The sequence below is a fragment of the Rhamphochromis longiceps genome, linkage group LG3 (genome assembly GCF_057381845.1).
Source record: "Rhamphochromis longiceps isolate RC_006_pf linkage group LG3, R_longiceps_female_GT1.1, whole genome shotgun sequence".
In the NCBI taxonomy this organism is placed as follows: Eukaryota; Metazoa; Chordata; class Actinopteri; order Cichliformes; family Cichlidae; genus Rhamphochromis; species Rhamphochromis longiceps.
In genome coordinates, this window is record NC_140559.1 from 66,347,749 (window position 1) to 66,363,441 (window position 15,693).

Sequence of the window (15,693 nt, forward strand, 5' to 3'; positions counted from 1 at the left end):
CACCAGGGCCTGTGGCACTGGCTGAGGCCACTTACACCACACCAGGGCCTGTGGCTGCTGGCTGAGGCAACCTACACCACACCAGGGCCTGTGGCTGCTGGCTGAGGCGACTTACACCACACCAGGGCCCTTTTGCTGCTGGCTGAGGCCACTTACACCACACCAGTGCCTGTGGCTTCTGGCTGAGGCGACTTACACCACACCAGGGCCTGTGGCTGCTGGCTGAGGCCACTTACACCACACCAGGGCCTGTGGCTGCTGGCTGAGGCCACTTACACCACACCAGGGCGTGTGGCTGCTGGCTGAGGCCACCTACACCACACCAGGGCCTGTGGCTGCTGGCTGAGGCGACTTACACCACACCAGGCCCCTTTTGCTGCTGGCTGAGGCCACTTACACCACACCAGTGCCTGTGGCTTCTGGCTGAGGCGACTTACACCACACCAGGGCCTGTGGCTGCTGGCTGAGGCCACTTACACCACACCAGGGCCTGTGGCTGCTGGCTGAGGCCACTTACACCACACCAGGGCCTGTGGCTGCTGGCTGAGGCCACTTACACCACACCAGGGCGTGTGGCTGCTGGCTGAGGCCACCTACACCACACCAGGGCCTGTGGCTGCTGGCTGAGGCGACTTACACCACACCAGGGCCCTTTTGCTGCTGGCTGAGGCCACTTACACCACACCAGTGCCTGTGTCTTCTAGCTGAGGCGACTTACACCACACCAGGGCCTGTGGCTGCTGGCTGAGGCCAATTACACCACACCAGGGTCTGTGGCTCTTGCTCAGGCCACTTACACCACACCAGGGCCTGTGGCTGCTGGCTGAGGCCAATTACACCACACCAGGGCCTGTGGCTCTTGCTCAGGCCACCTACACCACACCAGGGCCTGAGTGACCGGCTGGGGCCACTTACACCACATCAGGGCCTGTGGCTCTGGCTGAGGCCACTTACACCACACCAGGGCCTGTGGCTGCTGGCTGAGGCCAGTTACACCACAACAGAGCCTGTGGCTTCTGGCTGAAGCCACTTACACCACACCAGGGCCTTAGTTGCTATTGAGGCCACTTACACCACACCAGGGCCTGTGGCTGCTGGCTGAGGCCACCTACACCACACCAGGGCCTGTGGCTGCTGGCTGAGGCGACTTACACCACACCAGGGCCCTTTTGCTGCTGGCTGAGGCCACTTACACCACACCAGTGCCTGTGTCTTCTAGCTGAGGCGACTTACACCACACCAGGGCCTGTGGCTGCTGGCTGAGGCCAATTACACCACACCAGGGTCTGTGGCTCTTGCTCAGGCCACTTACACCACACCAGGGCCTGTGGCACTGGCTGAGGCCACTTACACCACACCAGGGCCTGTGGCTGCTGGCTGAGGCCACTTACACCACACCAGGGCCTGTGGCTGCTGGCTGAGGCCACTTACACCACACCAGGGCCTGTGGCTGCTGGCTGAGGCCACCTACACCACACCAGGGCCTGTGGCTGCTGGCTGAGGCCACTTACACCACACCAGGGCCCTTTTGCTGCTGGCTGAGGCCACTTACACCACACCAGTGCCTGTGGCTTCTGGCTGAGGCGACTTACACCACACCAGGGCCTGTGGCTGCTGGCTGAGGCCACTTACACCACACCAAGGCCTGTTGCTCTTGCTCAGGCCACTCACATCACACCAGGCCCTGCGCTTCTGGCCGAGGCCATCTTCACCAAACCAGGCCCTGTGCTGCTTGCTGTGGCCATGTACAACACACCAGGCCCTGTGCTGGTTCCTGAGGCCATCTTCAACAATCCAGGGCCTGTGCTGTTGGATAAATGCCAAACTGAGCCTTTGGGTTAGGGTATTATGCAAACATGCAGGTATGGTTATAGGATTGTCTTCGTAACTTCAGGTACTTGCCACCTAATCACTTGAATCCATAAATTGAGACATTGTGCTGGAGCCAGCAGCTTACGGCCATACCACCCTGAGCACGCCCGACCTCGTCTGATCTCGGAAGCTAAGCAGGGCTGGGCTTGGTTAGTACTTGGATGGGAGACTACCTGGGAATACCTGGTGCTGTAAGCCTTTCATTTTCATGTCATTGAACCGCTTTTGATCCAGAGAAGGGGTGTATTAAAAGACCAAAAGCAGCTGCCCATTAATGAGGGCACATTAACGACACTGCTTTTGGCTCTTTTCCAATGTCTTGTGCTGCTAGCTGATGCAACCTACACCACACAAGGGCCTGAGTGACCGGCTGGGGCCACTTACACCACATCAGGGCCTGTGGCTCTGGCTGAGGCCACTTACACCACACCAGGGCCTGTGGCTGCTGGCTGAGGCCACTTACACCACACCAGGGCCTGTGGCTGCTGGCTGAGGCCACCTACACCACACCAGGGCCTGTGGCTGCTGGCTGAGGCCAATTACACCACACCAGGGCCTGTGGCACTGGCTGAGGCCACTTACACCACACCAGGGCCTGTGGCTCTTGCTCAGGCCACTTACACCACACCAGGGCCTGTGGCACTGGCTGAGGCCACTTACACCACACCAGGGCCTGTGGCTGCTGGCTGAGGCCACCTACACCACACCAGGGCCTGTGGCTGCTGGCTGAGGCGACTTACACCACACCAGGGCCCTTTTGCTGCTGGCTGAGGCCACTTACACCACACCAGTGCCTGTGGCTTCTGGCTGAGGCGACTTACACCACACCAGGGCCTGTGGCTGCTGGCTGAGGCCACTTACACCACACCAGGGCCTGTGGCTGCTGGCTGAGGCCACTTACACCACACCAGGGCGTGTGGCTGCTGGCTGAGGCCACCTACACCACACCAGGGCCTGTGGCTGCTGGCTGAGGCGACTTACACCACACCAGGGCCCTTTTGCTGCTGGCTGAGGCCACTTACACCACACCAGTGCCTGTGTCTTCTAGCTGAGGCGACTTACACCACACCAGGGCCTGTGGCTGCTGGCTGAGGCCAATTACACCACACCAGGGCCTGTGGCACTGGCTGAGGCCACTTACACCACACCAGGGCCTGTGGCTCTTGCTCAGGCCACTTACACCACACCAGGGCCTGTGGCACTGGCTGAGGCCACTTACACCACACCAGGGCCTGTGGCTGCTGGCTGAGGCCACCTACACCACACCAGGGCCTGTGGCTGCTGGCTGAGGCCACTTACACCACACCAGGGCCTGTGGCTGCTTGCTGTGGCCACTTACACCACACCAGGGCCTGTGGCTGCTGGCTGAGGCCACCTACACCACACCAGGGCCTGTGGCTGCTGGCTGAGGCGACTTAAACCACACCAGGGCCCTTTTGCTGCTGGCTGAGGCCACTTACACCACACCAGTGCCTGTGGCTTCTGGCTGAGGCGACTTACACCACACCAGGGCCTGTGGCTGCTGGCTGAGGCCAATAACACCACACCAGGGTCTGTGGCTCTTGCTCAGGCCACTTACACCACACCAGGGCCTGTGGCACTGGCTGAGGCCACTTACACCACACCAGGGCCTGTGGCTGCTGGCTGAGGCCACTTACACCACACCAGGGCCTGTGGCTGCTGGCTGAGGCCACCTACACCACACCAGGGCCTGTGGCTGCTGGCTGAGGCCACTTACACCACACCAGGGCCCTTTTGCTGCTGGCTGAGGCCACTTACACCACACCAGTGCCTGTGGCTTCTGGCTGAGGCGACTTACACCACACCAGGGCCTGTGGCTGCTGGCTGAGGCCACTTACACCACACCAAGGCCTGTTGCTCTTGCTCAGGCCACTCACATCACACCAGGCCCTGCGCTTCTGGCCGAGGCCATCTTCACCAAACCAGGCCCTGTGCTGCTTGCTGTGGCCATGTACAACACACCAGGCCCTGTGCTGGTTCCTGAGGCCATCTTCAACAATCCAGGGCCTGTGCTGTTGGATAAATGCCAAACTGAGCCTTTGGGTTAGGGTATTATGCAAACATGCAGGTATGGTTATAGGATTGTCTTCGTAACTTCAGGTACTTGCCACCTAATCACTTGAATCCATAAATTGAGACATTGTGCTGGAGCCAGCAGCTTACGGCCATACCACCCTGAGCACGCCCGACCTCGTCTGATCTCGGAAGCTAAGCAGGGCTGGGCTTGGTTAGTACTTGGATGGGAGACTACCTGGGAATACCTGGTGCTGTAAGCCTTTCATTTCCATGTCATTGAACCGCTTTTGATCCAGAGAAGGGGTGTATTAAAAGACCAAAAGCAGCTGCCCATTAATGAGGGCACATTAACGACACTGCTTTTGGCTCTTTTCCAATGTCTTGTGCTGCTAGCTGATGCAACCTACACCACACAAGGGCCTGAGTGACCGGCTGGGGCCACTTACACCACATCAGGGCCTGTGGCTCTGGCTGAGGCCACTTACACCACACCAGGGCCTGTGGCTGCTGGCTGAGGCCACTTACACCACACCAGGGCCTGTGGCTGCTGGCTGAGGCCACCTACACCACACCAGGGCCTGTGGCTGCTGGCTGAGGCCAATTACACCACACCAGGGCCTGTGGCACTGGCTGAGGCCACTTACACCACACCAGGGCCTGTGGCTCTTGCTCAGGCCACTTACACCACACCAGGGCCTGTGGCACTGGCTGAGGCCACTTACACCACACCAGGGCCTGTGGCTGCTGGCTGAGGCCACCTACACCACACCAGGGCCTGTGGCTGCTGGCTGAGGCGACTTACACCACACCAGGGCCCTTTTGCTGCTGGCTGAGGCCACTTACACCACACCAGTGCCTGTGGCTTCTGGCTGAGGCGACTTACACCACACCAGGGCCTGTGGCTGCTGGCTGAGGCCACTTACACCACACCAGGGCCTGTGGCTGCTGGCTGAGGCCACTTACACCACACCAGGGCGTGTGGCTGCTGGCTGAGGCCACCTACACCACACCAGGGCCTGTGGCTGCTGGCTGAGGCGACTTACACCACACCAGGGCCCTTTTGCTGCTGGCTGAGGCCACTTACACCACACCAGTGCCTGTGTCTTCTAGCTGAGGCGACTTACACCACACCAGGGCCTGTGGCTGCTGGCTGAGGCCAATTACACCACACCAGGGTCTGTGGCTCTTGCTCAGGCCACTTACACCACACCAGGGCCTGTGGCACTGGCTGAGGCCACTTACACCACACCAGGGCCTGTGGCTGCTGGCTGAGGCCACTTACACCACACCAGGGCCTGTGGCTGCTGGCTGAGGCCACTTACACCACACCAGGGCCTGTGGCTGCTGGCTGAGGCCACCTACACCACACCAGGGCCTGTGGCTGCTGGCTGAGGCCACTTACACCACACCAGGGCCCTTTTGCTGCTGGCTGAGGCCACTTACACCACACCAGTGCCTGTGGCTTCTGGCTGAGGCGACTTACACCACACCAGGGTCTGTGGCTGCTGGCTGAGGCCACTTACACCACACCAAGGCCTGTTGCTCTTGCTCAGGCCACTCACATCACACCAGGCCCTGCGCTTCTGGCCGAGGCCATCTTCACCAAACCAGGCCCTGTGCTGCTTGCTGTGGCCATGTACAACACACCAGGCCCTGTGCTGGTCCCTGAGGCCATCTTCAACAATCCAGGGCCTGTGCTGTTGGATAAATGCCAAACTGAGCCTTTGGGTTAGGGTATTATGCAAACATGCAGGTATGGTTATAGGATTGTCTTCGTAACTTCAGGTACTTGCCACCTAATCACTTGAATCCATAAATTGAGACATTGTGCTGTCGCCAGCAGCTTACGGCCATACCACCCTGAGCACGCCCGACCTCGTCTGATCTCGTAAGCTAAGCAGGGCTGGGCTTGGTTAGTACTTGGATGGGAGACTGCCTGGGAATACCTGGTGCTGTAAGCCTTTCATTTTCATGTCATTGAACCGCTTTTGATCCAGAGAAGGGGTGTATTAAAAGACCAAAAGCAGCTGCCCATTAATGAGGGCACATTAACGACACTGCTTTTGGCTCTTTTCCAATGTCTTGTGCTGCTAGCTGATGCAACCTACACCACACAAGGGCCTGAGTGACCGGCTGGGGCCACTTACACCACATCAGGGCCTGTGGCTCTGGCTGAGGCCACTTACACCACACCAGGGCCTGTGGCTGCTGGCTGAGGCCACTTACACCACACCAGGGCCTGTGGCTGCTGCCTGAGGCCACCTACACCACACCAGGGCATTAGTTGCTATTGAGGCCAATTACACCACACCAGGGTCTGTGGCTCTTGCTCAGGCCACTTACACCACACCAGGGCCTGTGGCACTTGCTCAGGCCACTTACACCACACCAGGGCCTGTGGCACTGGCTGAGGCCACTTACACCACACCAGGGCCTGTGGCTGCTGGCTGAGGCCACTTACACCACACCAGGGCCTGTGGCTGCTGGCTGAAGCCACCTACACCACACCAGGGCCTGTGGCTGCTGGCTGAGGCCACTTACACCACACCAGGGCCCTTTTGCTGCTGGCTGAGGCCACTTACACCACACCAGTGCCTGTGGCTTCTGGCTGAGGCGACTTACACCACACCAGGGCCTGTGGCTGCTGGCTGAGGCCACTTACACCACACCAAGGCCTGTGGCTCTTGCTCAGGCCACTCACATCACACCAGGCCCTGCGCTTCTGGCCGAGGCCATCTTCACCAAACCAGGCCCTGTGCTGCTTGCTGTGGCCACTTACACCACACCAGGGCCTGTGGCTGCTGGCTGAGGCCACCTACACCACACCAGGGCCTGTGGCTGCTGGCTGAGGCGACTTAAACCACACCAGGGCCCTTTTGCTGCTGGCTGAGGCCACTTACACCACACCAGTGCCTGTGGCTTCTGGCTGAGGCGACTTACACCACACCAGGGCCTGTGGCTGCTGGCTGAGGCCAATTACACCACACCAGGGTCTGTGGCTCTTGCTCAGGCCACTTACACCACACCAGGGCCTGTGGCACTGGCTGAGGCCACTTACACCACACCAGGGCCTGTGGCTGCTGGCTGAGGCCACTTACACCACACCAGGGCCTGTGGCTGCTGGCTGAGGCCACCTACACCACACCAGGGCCTGTGGCTGCTGGCTGAGGCCACTTACACCACACCAAGGCCTGTTGCTCTTGCTCAGGCCACTCACATCACACCAGGCCCTGCGCTTCTGGCCGAGGCCATCTTCACCAAACCAGGCCCTGTGCTGCTTGCTGTGGCCATGTACAACACACCAGGCCCTGTGCTGGTTCCTGAGGCCATCTTCAACAATCCAGGGCCTGTGCTGTTGGATAAATGCCAAACTGAGCCTTTGGGTTAGGGTATTATGCAAACATGCAGGTATGGTTATAGGATTGTCTTCGTAACTTCAGGTACTTGCCACCTAATCACTTGAATCCATAAATTGAGACATTGTGCTGGAGCCAGCAGCTTACGGCCATACCACCCTGAGCACGCCCGACCTCGTCTGATCTCGGAAGCTAAGCAGGGCTGGGCTTGGTTAGTACTTGGATGGGAGACTGCCTGGGAATACCTGGTGCTGTAAGCCTTTCATTTTCATGTCATTGAACCGCTTTTGATCCAGAGAAGGGGTGTATTAAAAGACCAAAAGCAGCTGCCCATTAATGAGGGCACATTAACGACACTGCTTTTGGCTCTTTTCCAATGTCTTGTGCTGCTAGCTGATGCCACCTACACCACACCAGGGCCTGAGTGACCGGCTGGGGCCACTTACACCACATCAGGGCCTGTGGCTCTGGCTGAGGCCACTTACACCACACCAGGGCCCTTTTGCTGCTGGCTGAGGCCAGTTACACCACAACAGAGCCTGTGGCTGCTGGCTGAAGCCACTTACACCACACCAGGGCCTTAGTTGCTATTGAGGCCACTTACACCACACCAGGGCCTGTGGCTGCTGGCTGAGGCCACCTACACCACACCAGGGCCTGTGGCTGCTGGCTGAGGCGACTTACACCACACCAGGGCCCTTTTGCTGCTGGCTGAGGCCACTTACACCACACCAGTGCCTGTGTCTTCTAGCTGAGGCGACTTACACCACACCAGGGCCTGTGGCTGCTGGCTGAGGCCAATTACACCACACCAGGGTCTGTGGCTCTTGCTCAGGCCACTTACACCACACCAGGGCCTGTGGCACTGGCTGAGGCCACTTACACCACACCAGGGCCTGTGGCTGCTGGCTGAGGCCACTTACACCACACCAGGGCCTGTGGCTGCTGGCTGAGGCCACTTACACCACACCAGGGCCTGTGGCTGCTGGCTGAGGCCACCTACACCACACCAGGGCCTGTGGCTGCTGGCTGAGGCCACTTACACCACACCAGGGCCCTTTTGCTGCTGGCTGAGGCCACTTACACCACACCAGTGCCTGTGGCTTCTGGCTGAGGCGACTTACACCACACCAGGGCCTGTGGCTGCTGGCTGAGGCCACTTACACCACACCAAGGCCTGTTGCTCTTGCTCAGGCCACTCACATCACACCAGGCCCTGCGCTTCTGGCCGAGGCCATCTTCACCAAACCAGGCCCTGTGCTGCTTGCTGTGGCCATGTACAACACACCAGGCCCTGTGCTGGTTCCTGAGGCCATCTTCAACAATCCAGGGCCTGTGCTGTTGGATAAATGCCAAACTGAGCCTTTGGGTTAGGGTACTATGCAAACATGCAGGTATGGTTATAGGATTGTCTTCGTAACTTCAGGTACTTGCCACCTAATCACTTGAATCCATAAATTGAGACATTGTGCTGGAGCCAGCAGCTTACGGCCATACCACCCTGAGCACGCCCGACCTCGTCTGATCTCGGAAGCTAAGCAGGGCTGGGCTTGGTTAGTACTTGGATGGGAGACTTCCTGGGAATACCTGGTGCTGTAAGCCTTTCATTTTCATGTCATTGAACCGCTTTTGATCCAGAGAAGGGGTGTATTAAAAGACCAAAAGCAGCTCCCCATTAATGAGGGCACATTAACGACATTGCTTTTGGCTCTTTTCCAATGTCTTGTGCTGCTAGCTGATGCCACCTACACCACACCAGGGCCTGAGTGACCGGCTGGGGCCACTTACACCACATCAGGGCCTGTGGCTCTGGCTGAGGCCACTTACACCACACCAGGGCCTGTGGCTGCTGGCTGAGGCCACTTACACCACACCAGGGCCTGTGGCTGCTGGCTGAGGCCACCTACACCACACCAGGGCATTAGTTGCTATTGAGGCCAATTACACCACACCAGGGTCTGTGGCTCTTGCTCAGGCCACTTACACCACACCAGGGCCTGTGGCTCTTGCTCAGGCCACTTACACCACACCAGGGCCTGTGGCACTGGCTGAGGCCACTTACACCACACCAGGGCCTGTGGCTGCTGGCTGAGGCCACCTACACCACACCGGGGCCTGTGGCTGCTGGCTGAGGCCACTTACACCACACCAGGGCCCTTTTGCTGCTGGCTGAGGCCACTTACACCACACCAGGGCCTGTGGCTGCTGGCTGAGGCCACTTACACCACACCAGGGCCTGTGGCTGCTGGCTGAGGCCACTTACACCACACCAGGGCCTGTGGCTGCTGGCTGAGGCCACCTACACCACACCAGGGCCTGTGGCTGCTGGCTGAGGCCACTTACACCACACCAGGGCCCTTTTGCTGCTGGCTGAGGCCACTTACACCACACCAGTGCCTGTGGCTTCTGGCTGAGGCCACTTACACCACACCAGGGCCTGTGGCTGCTGGCTGAGGCCACTTACACCACACCAAGGCCTGTTGCTCTTGCTCAGGCCACTCACATCACACCAGGCCCTGCGCTTCTGGCCGAGGCCATCTTCACCAAACCAGGCCCTGTGCTGCTTGCTGTGGCCATGTACAACACACCAGGCCCTGTGCTGGTTCCTGAGGCCATCTTCAACAATCCAGGGCCTGTGCTGTTGGATAAATGCCAAACTGAGCCTTTGGGTTAGGGTATTATGCAAACATGCAGGTATGGTTATAGGATTGTCTTCGTAACTTCAGGTACTTGCCACCTAATCACTTGAATCCATAAATTGAGACATTGTGCTGGAGCCAGCAGCTTACGGCCATACCACCCTGAGCACGCCCGACCTCGTCTGATCTCGGAAGCTAAGCAGGGCTGGGCTTGGTTAGTACTTGGATGGGAGACTGCCTGGGAATACCTGGTGCTGTAAGCCTTTCATTTTCATGTCATTGAACCGCTTTTGATCCAGAGAAGGGGTGTATTAAAAGACCAAAAGCATCTGCCCATTAATGAGGGCACATTAACGACATTGCTTTTGGCTCTTTTCCAATGTCTTGTGCTGCTAGCTGATGCAACCTACACCACACAAGGGCCTGAGTGACCGGCTGGGGCCACTTACACCACATCAGGGCCTGTGGCTCTGGCTGAGGCCACTTACACCACACCAGGGCCTGTGGCTGCTGGCTGAGGCCACTTACACCACACCAGGGCCTGTGGCTGCTGGCTGAGGCCACCTACACCACACCAGGGCATTAGTTGCTATTGAGGCCAATTACACCACACCAGGGTCTGTGGCTCTTGCTCAGGCAAGTTACATCACAACAGGGCCTGTGGCTGCTGCCTGAGGCCACATACACCACACCAGGGCCTTAGTTGCTATTGAGGCCAATTACACCACACCAGGGTCTGTGGCTCTTGCTCAGGCCACTTACACCACACCAGGGCCTGTGGCACTGGCTGAGGCCACTTACACCACACCAGGGCCTGTGGCTGCTGGCTGAGGCCACCTACACCACACCAGGGCCTGTGGCTGCTGGCTGAGGCCACTTACACCACACCAGGGCCCTTTTGCTGCTGGCTGAGGCCACTTACACCACACCAGTGCCTGTGGCTTCTGGCTGAGGCTCCTTACACCACACCAGGGCCTGTGGCTGCTGGCTGAGGCCACTTACACCACACCAGGGCCTGTGGCTCTTGCTCAGGCCACTTACACCACACCAGGGCCTGTGGCACTGGCTGAGGCCACTTACACCACACCAGGGCATTAGTTGCTATTGAGGCCAATTACACCACACCAGGGTCTGTGGCTCTTGCTCAGGCCACTTACACCACACCAGGGCCTGTGGCTCTTGCTCAGGCCACTTACACCACACCAGGGCCTGTGGCACTGGCTGAGGCCACTTACACCACACCAGGGCCTGTGGCTGCTGGCTGAGGCCACCTACACCACACCGGGGCCTGTGGCTGCTGGCTGAGGCCACTTACACCACACCAGGGCCCTTTTGCTGCTGGCTGAGGCCACTTACACCACACCAGGGCCTGTGGCTGCTGGCTGAGGCCACTTACACCACACCAGGGCCTGTGGCTGCTGGCTGAGGCCACTTACACCACACCAGGGCCTGTGGCTGCTGGCTGAGGCCAATTACACCACACCAGGGTCTGTGGCTCTTGCTCAGGCCACTTACACCACACCAGGGCCTGTGGCACTGGCTGAGGCCACTTACACCACACCAGGGCCTGTGGCTGCTGGCTGAGGCCACTTACACCACACCAGTGGCTGTGGATTCTGGCTGAGGCGACTTACACCACACCAGGGCCTGTGGCTGCTGGCTGAGGCCACTTACACCACACCAGGGCCTGTGGCTCTTGCTCAGGCCAATCACATCACACCAGGCCCTGCGCTTCTGGCCGGGGCCATCTTCACCAAACCAGGCCCTGTGGTTCTTGCTCAGGCCACTTACACCACACCAGGGCCTTATTTGCTATTGAGGCCACTTACACCACACCAGGGCCTGTGGCTCTGGCTTAGGCCACTTACACCACACCAGGGCCTGTGGCACTTGCTCAGGCCACTTACACCACACCAGGGCCTGTGGCTGCTGGCTGAGGCCACTTACACCACACCAGGGCCTGTGGCTCTTGCTCAGGCCACTTACACCACACCAGGGCCTGTGGCACTGGCTGAGGCCACTTAGACCACACCAGGGCCTGTGGCTGCTGGCTGAGGCCACTTACACCACACCAGGGCCTGTGGCTGCTGGCTGAGGCCACTTACACCAAACCAGGGCCTGTGGCTGCTTGCTGAGGCCATCTTCACCAAACCAGGCCCTGTGCTGCTTGCTGTGGCCATGTAAAACACACCAGGTCCTGTGCTGGTTCTTGAGGCCATCTTCAACAATCCAGGGCCTGTGCTGTTGGATAAATGCCAAACTGAGCCTTTGGGTTAGGGTATTATGCAAACATGCAGGTATGGTTATAGGATTGTCTTCGTAACTTCAGGTACTTGCCACCTAATCACTTGAATCCATAAATTGAGACATTGTGCTGGGGCCAGCAGCTTACGGCCATACCACCCTGAGCACGCCCGACCTCGTCTGATCTCGGAAGCTAAGCAGGGCTGGGCTTGGTTAGTACTTGGATGGGAGACTGCCTGGGAATACCTGGTGCTGTAAGCCTTTCATTTTCATGTCATTGAACCGCTTTTGATCCAGAGAAGGGGTGTATTAAAAGACCAAAAGCATCTGCCCATTAATGAGGGCACATTAACGACATTGCTTTTGGCTCTTTTCCAATGTCTTGTGCTGCTAGCTGATGCAACCTACACCACACAAGGGCCTGAGTGACCGGCTGGGGCCACTTACACCACATCAGGGCCTGTGGCTCTGGCTGAGGCCACTTACACCACACCAGGGCCTGTGGCTGCTGGCTGAGGCCACTTACACCACACCAGGGCCTGTGGCTGCTGGCTGAGGCCACCTACACCACACCAGGGCATTAGTTGCTATTGAGGCCAATTACACCACACCAGGGTCTGTGGCTCTTGCTCAGGCAAGTTACATCACAACAGGGCCTGTGGCTGCTGCCTGAGGCCACATACACCACACCAGGGCCTTAGTTGCTATTGAGGCCAATTACACCACACCAGGGTCTGTGGCTCTTGCTCAGGCCACTTACACCACACCAGGGCCTGTGGCACTGGCTGAGGCCACTTACACCACACCAGGGCCTGTGGCTGCTGGCTGAGGCCACCTACACCACACCAGGGCCTGTGGCTGCTGGCTGAGGCGACTTACACCACACCAGGACCTGTGGCTGCTGGCTGAGGCCAATTACACCACACCAGGGTCTGTGGCTCTTGCTCAGGCCACTTACACCACACCAGGGCCTGTGGCATTGGCTGAGGCCACTTACACCACACCAGGGCCTGTGGCTGCTGGCTGAGGCCACTTACACCACACCAGGGCCTGTGGCTGCTGGCTGAGGCCACCTACACCACACCAGGGCCTGTGGCTGCTGGCTGAGGCCACTTACACCACACCAGGGCCCTTTTGCTGCTGGCTGAGGCCACTTACACCACACCAGTGCCTGTGGCTGCTGGCTGAGGCCACTTACACCACACCAGGGCCTGTGGCTGCTGGCTGAGGCCACCTACACCACACCAGGGCCTGTGGCTGCTGGCTGAGGCCACTTACACCACACCAGGGCCCTTTTGCTGCTGGCTGAGGCCACTTACACCACACCAGTGCCTGTGGCTTCTGGCTGAGGCGACTTACACCACACCAGGGCCTGTGGCTGCTGGTTGAGGCCACTTACACCACACCAAGGCCTGTTGCTCTTGCTCAGGCCACTCACATCACACCAGGCCCTGCGCTTCTGGCCGAGGCCATCTTCACCAAACCAGGCCCTGTGCTGCTTGCTGTGGCCATGTACAACACACCAGGCCCTGTGCTGGTTCCTGAGGCCATCTTCAACAATCCAGGGCCTGTGCTGTTGGATAAATGCCAAACTGAGCCTTTGGGTTAGGGTATTATGCAAACATGCAGGTATGGTTATAGGATTGTCTTCGTAACTTCAGGTACTTGCCACCTAATCACTTGAATCCATAAATTGAGACATTGTGCTGGAGCCAGCAGCTTACGGCCATACCACCCTGAGCACGCCCGACCTCGTCTGATCTCGGAAGCTAAGCAGGGCTGGGCTTGGTTAGTACTTGGATGGGAGACTGCCTGGGAATACCTGGTGCTGTAAGCCTTTCATTTTCATGTCATTGAACCGCTTTTGATCCAGAGAAGGGGTGTATTGAAAGACCAAAAGCAGCTGCCCATTAATGAGGGCACATTAACGACACTGCTTTTGGCTCTTTTCCAATGTCTTGTGCTGCTAGCTGATGCAACCTACACCACACAAGGGCCTGAGTGACCGGCTGGGGCCACTTACACCACATCAGGGCCTGTGGCTCTGGTTGAGGCCACTTACACCACACCAGGGCCTGTGGCTGCTGGCTGAGGCCACTTACACCACACCAGGGCCTGTGGCTGCTGGCTGAGGCCACCTACACCACACCAGGGCATTAGTTGCTATTGAGGCCAATTACACCACACCAGGGTCTGTGGCTCTTGCTCAGGCCACTTACACCACACCAGGGCCTCTGGCTCTTGCTCAGGCCACTTACACCACACCAGGGCCTGTGGCACTGGCTGAGGCCACTTACACCACACCAGGGCCTGTGGCTGCTGGCTGAGGCCACTTACACCACACCAGGGCCTGTGGCTGCTGGCTGAGGCCACTTACACCACACCAGGGCCTGTGGCTGCTGGCTGAGGCCACCTACACCACACCAGGGCCTGTGGCTGCTGGCTGAGGCGACTTAAACCACACCAGGGCCCTTTTGCTGCTGGCTGAGGCCACTTACACCACACCAGTGCCTGTGGCTTCTGGCTGAGGCGACTTACACCACACCAGGGCCTGTGGCTGCTGGCTGAGGCCAATTACACCACACCAGGGTCTGTGGCTCTTGCTCAGGCCACTTACACCACACCAGGGCCTGTGGCTGCTGGCTGAGGCCACTTACACCACACCAGGGCCTGTGGCTGCTGGCTGAGGCCACCTACACCACACCAGGGCCTGTGGCTGCTGGCTGAGGCCACTTACACCACACCAGGGCCCTTTTGCTGCTGGCTGAGGCCACTTACACCACACCAGTGCCTGTGGCTTCTGGCTGAGGCGACTTACACCACACCAGGGCCTGTGGCTGCTGGCTGAGGCCACTTACACCACACCAGTGCCTGTGGCTTCTGGCTGAGGCCACTTACACCACACCAGGGCCTGTGGCTGCTGGCTGAGGCCAATTACACCACACCAGGGTCTGTGGCTCTTGCTCAGGCCACTTACACCACACCAGGGCCTGTGGCACTGGCTGAGGCCACTTACACCACACCAGGGCCTGTGGCTGCTGGCTGAGGCCACTTACACCACACCAGTGGCTGTGGATTCTGGCTGAGGCGACTTACACCACACCAGGGCCTGTGGCTGCTGGCTGAGGCCACTTACACCACACCAGGGCCTGTGGCTCTTGCTCAGGCCACTCACATCACACCAGGCCCTGCGCTTCTGGCCGAGGCCATCTTCACCAAACCAGGCCCTGTGGTTCTTGCTCAGGCCACTTACACCACACCAGGGCCTTATTTGCTATTGAGGCCACTTACACCACACCAGGGCCTGTGGCTCTGGCTTAGGCCACTTACACCACACCAGGGCCTGTGGCACTTGCTCAGGCCACTTACACCACACCAGGGCCTGTGGCTGCTGGCTGAGGCCACTTACACCACACCAGGGCCTGTGGCTCTTGCTCAGGCCACTTACACCACACCAGGGCCTGTGGCACTGGCTGAGGCCACTTAGACCACACCAGGGCCTGTGGCTGCTGGCTGAGGCCACTTACACCAAACCAGGGCCTGTG

At 59.1% G+C, this 15,693-nt stretch overlaps 7 non-coding genes and 1 pseudogene across 7 annotated transcripts; all 8 read left to right on the forward strand.

The window, feature by feature from the left end:
* Positions 1 to 1,951: 1,951 nt before the first annotated feature.
* LOC146676215 (5S ribosomal RNA) lies at positions 1,952 to 2,070 on the forward strand. Its single transcript, XR_014910895.1, has one exon. It is a non-coding gene; the product is annotated as a 5S ribosomal RNA (ribosomal RNA).
* A 1,980-nt stretch (positions 2,071 to 4,050) lies between these two features.
* On the forward strand, positions 4,051 to 4,169 carry LOC146676216 (5S ribosomal RNA). The gene has a single exon (XR_014910896.1). It is a non-coding gene; the product is annotated as a 5S ribosomal RNA (ribosomal RNA).
* A 1,582-nt stretch (positions 4,170 to 5,751) lies between these two features.
* LOC146676217 (5S ribosomal RNA) lies at positions 5,752 to 5,870 on the forward strand (annotated as a pseudogene).
* Positions 5,871 to 7,406: 1,536 nt separating this feature from the next.
* On the forward strand, positions 7,407 to 7,525 carry LOC146676218 (5S ribosomal RNA). Its single transcript, XR_014911156.1, has one exon. It is a non-coding gene; the product is annotated as a 5S ribosomal RNA (ribosomal RNA).
* A 1,223-nt stretch (positions 7,526 to 8,748) lies between these two features.
* LOC146676219 (5S ribosomal RNA) lies at positions 8,749 to 8,867 on the forward strand. Its single transcript, XR_014910913.1, has one exon. It is a non-coding gene; the product is annotated as a 5S ribosomal RNA (ribosomal RNA).
* A 1,181-nt stretch (positions 8,868 to 10,048) lies between these two features.
* LOC146676220 (5S ribosomal RNA) lies at positions 10,049 to 10,167 on the forward strand. Its single transcript, XR_014911157.1, has one exon. It is a non-coding gene; the product is annotated as a 5S ribosomal RNA (ribosomal RNA).
* Positions 10,168 to 12,290: 2,123 nt separating this feature from the next.
* LOC146676221 (5S ribosomal RNA) lies at positions 12,291 to 12,409 on the forward strand. The gene has a single exon (XR_014911158.1). It is a non-coding gene; the product is annotated as a 5S ribosomal RNA (ribosomal RNA).
* A 1,457-nt stretch (positions 12,410 to 13,866) lies between these two features.
* Positions 13,867 to 13,985, forward strand: LOC146676222 (5S ribosomal RNA). The gene has a single exon (XR_014911159.1). It is a non-coding gene; the product is annotated as a 5S ribosomal RNA (ribosomal RNA).
* Positions 13,986 to 15,693: the final 1,708 nt, after the last annotated feature.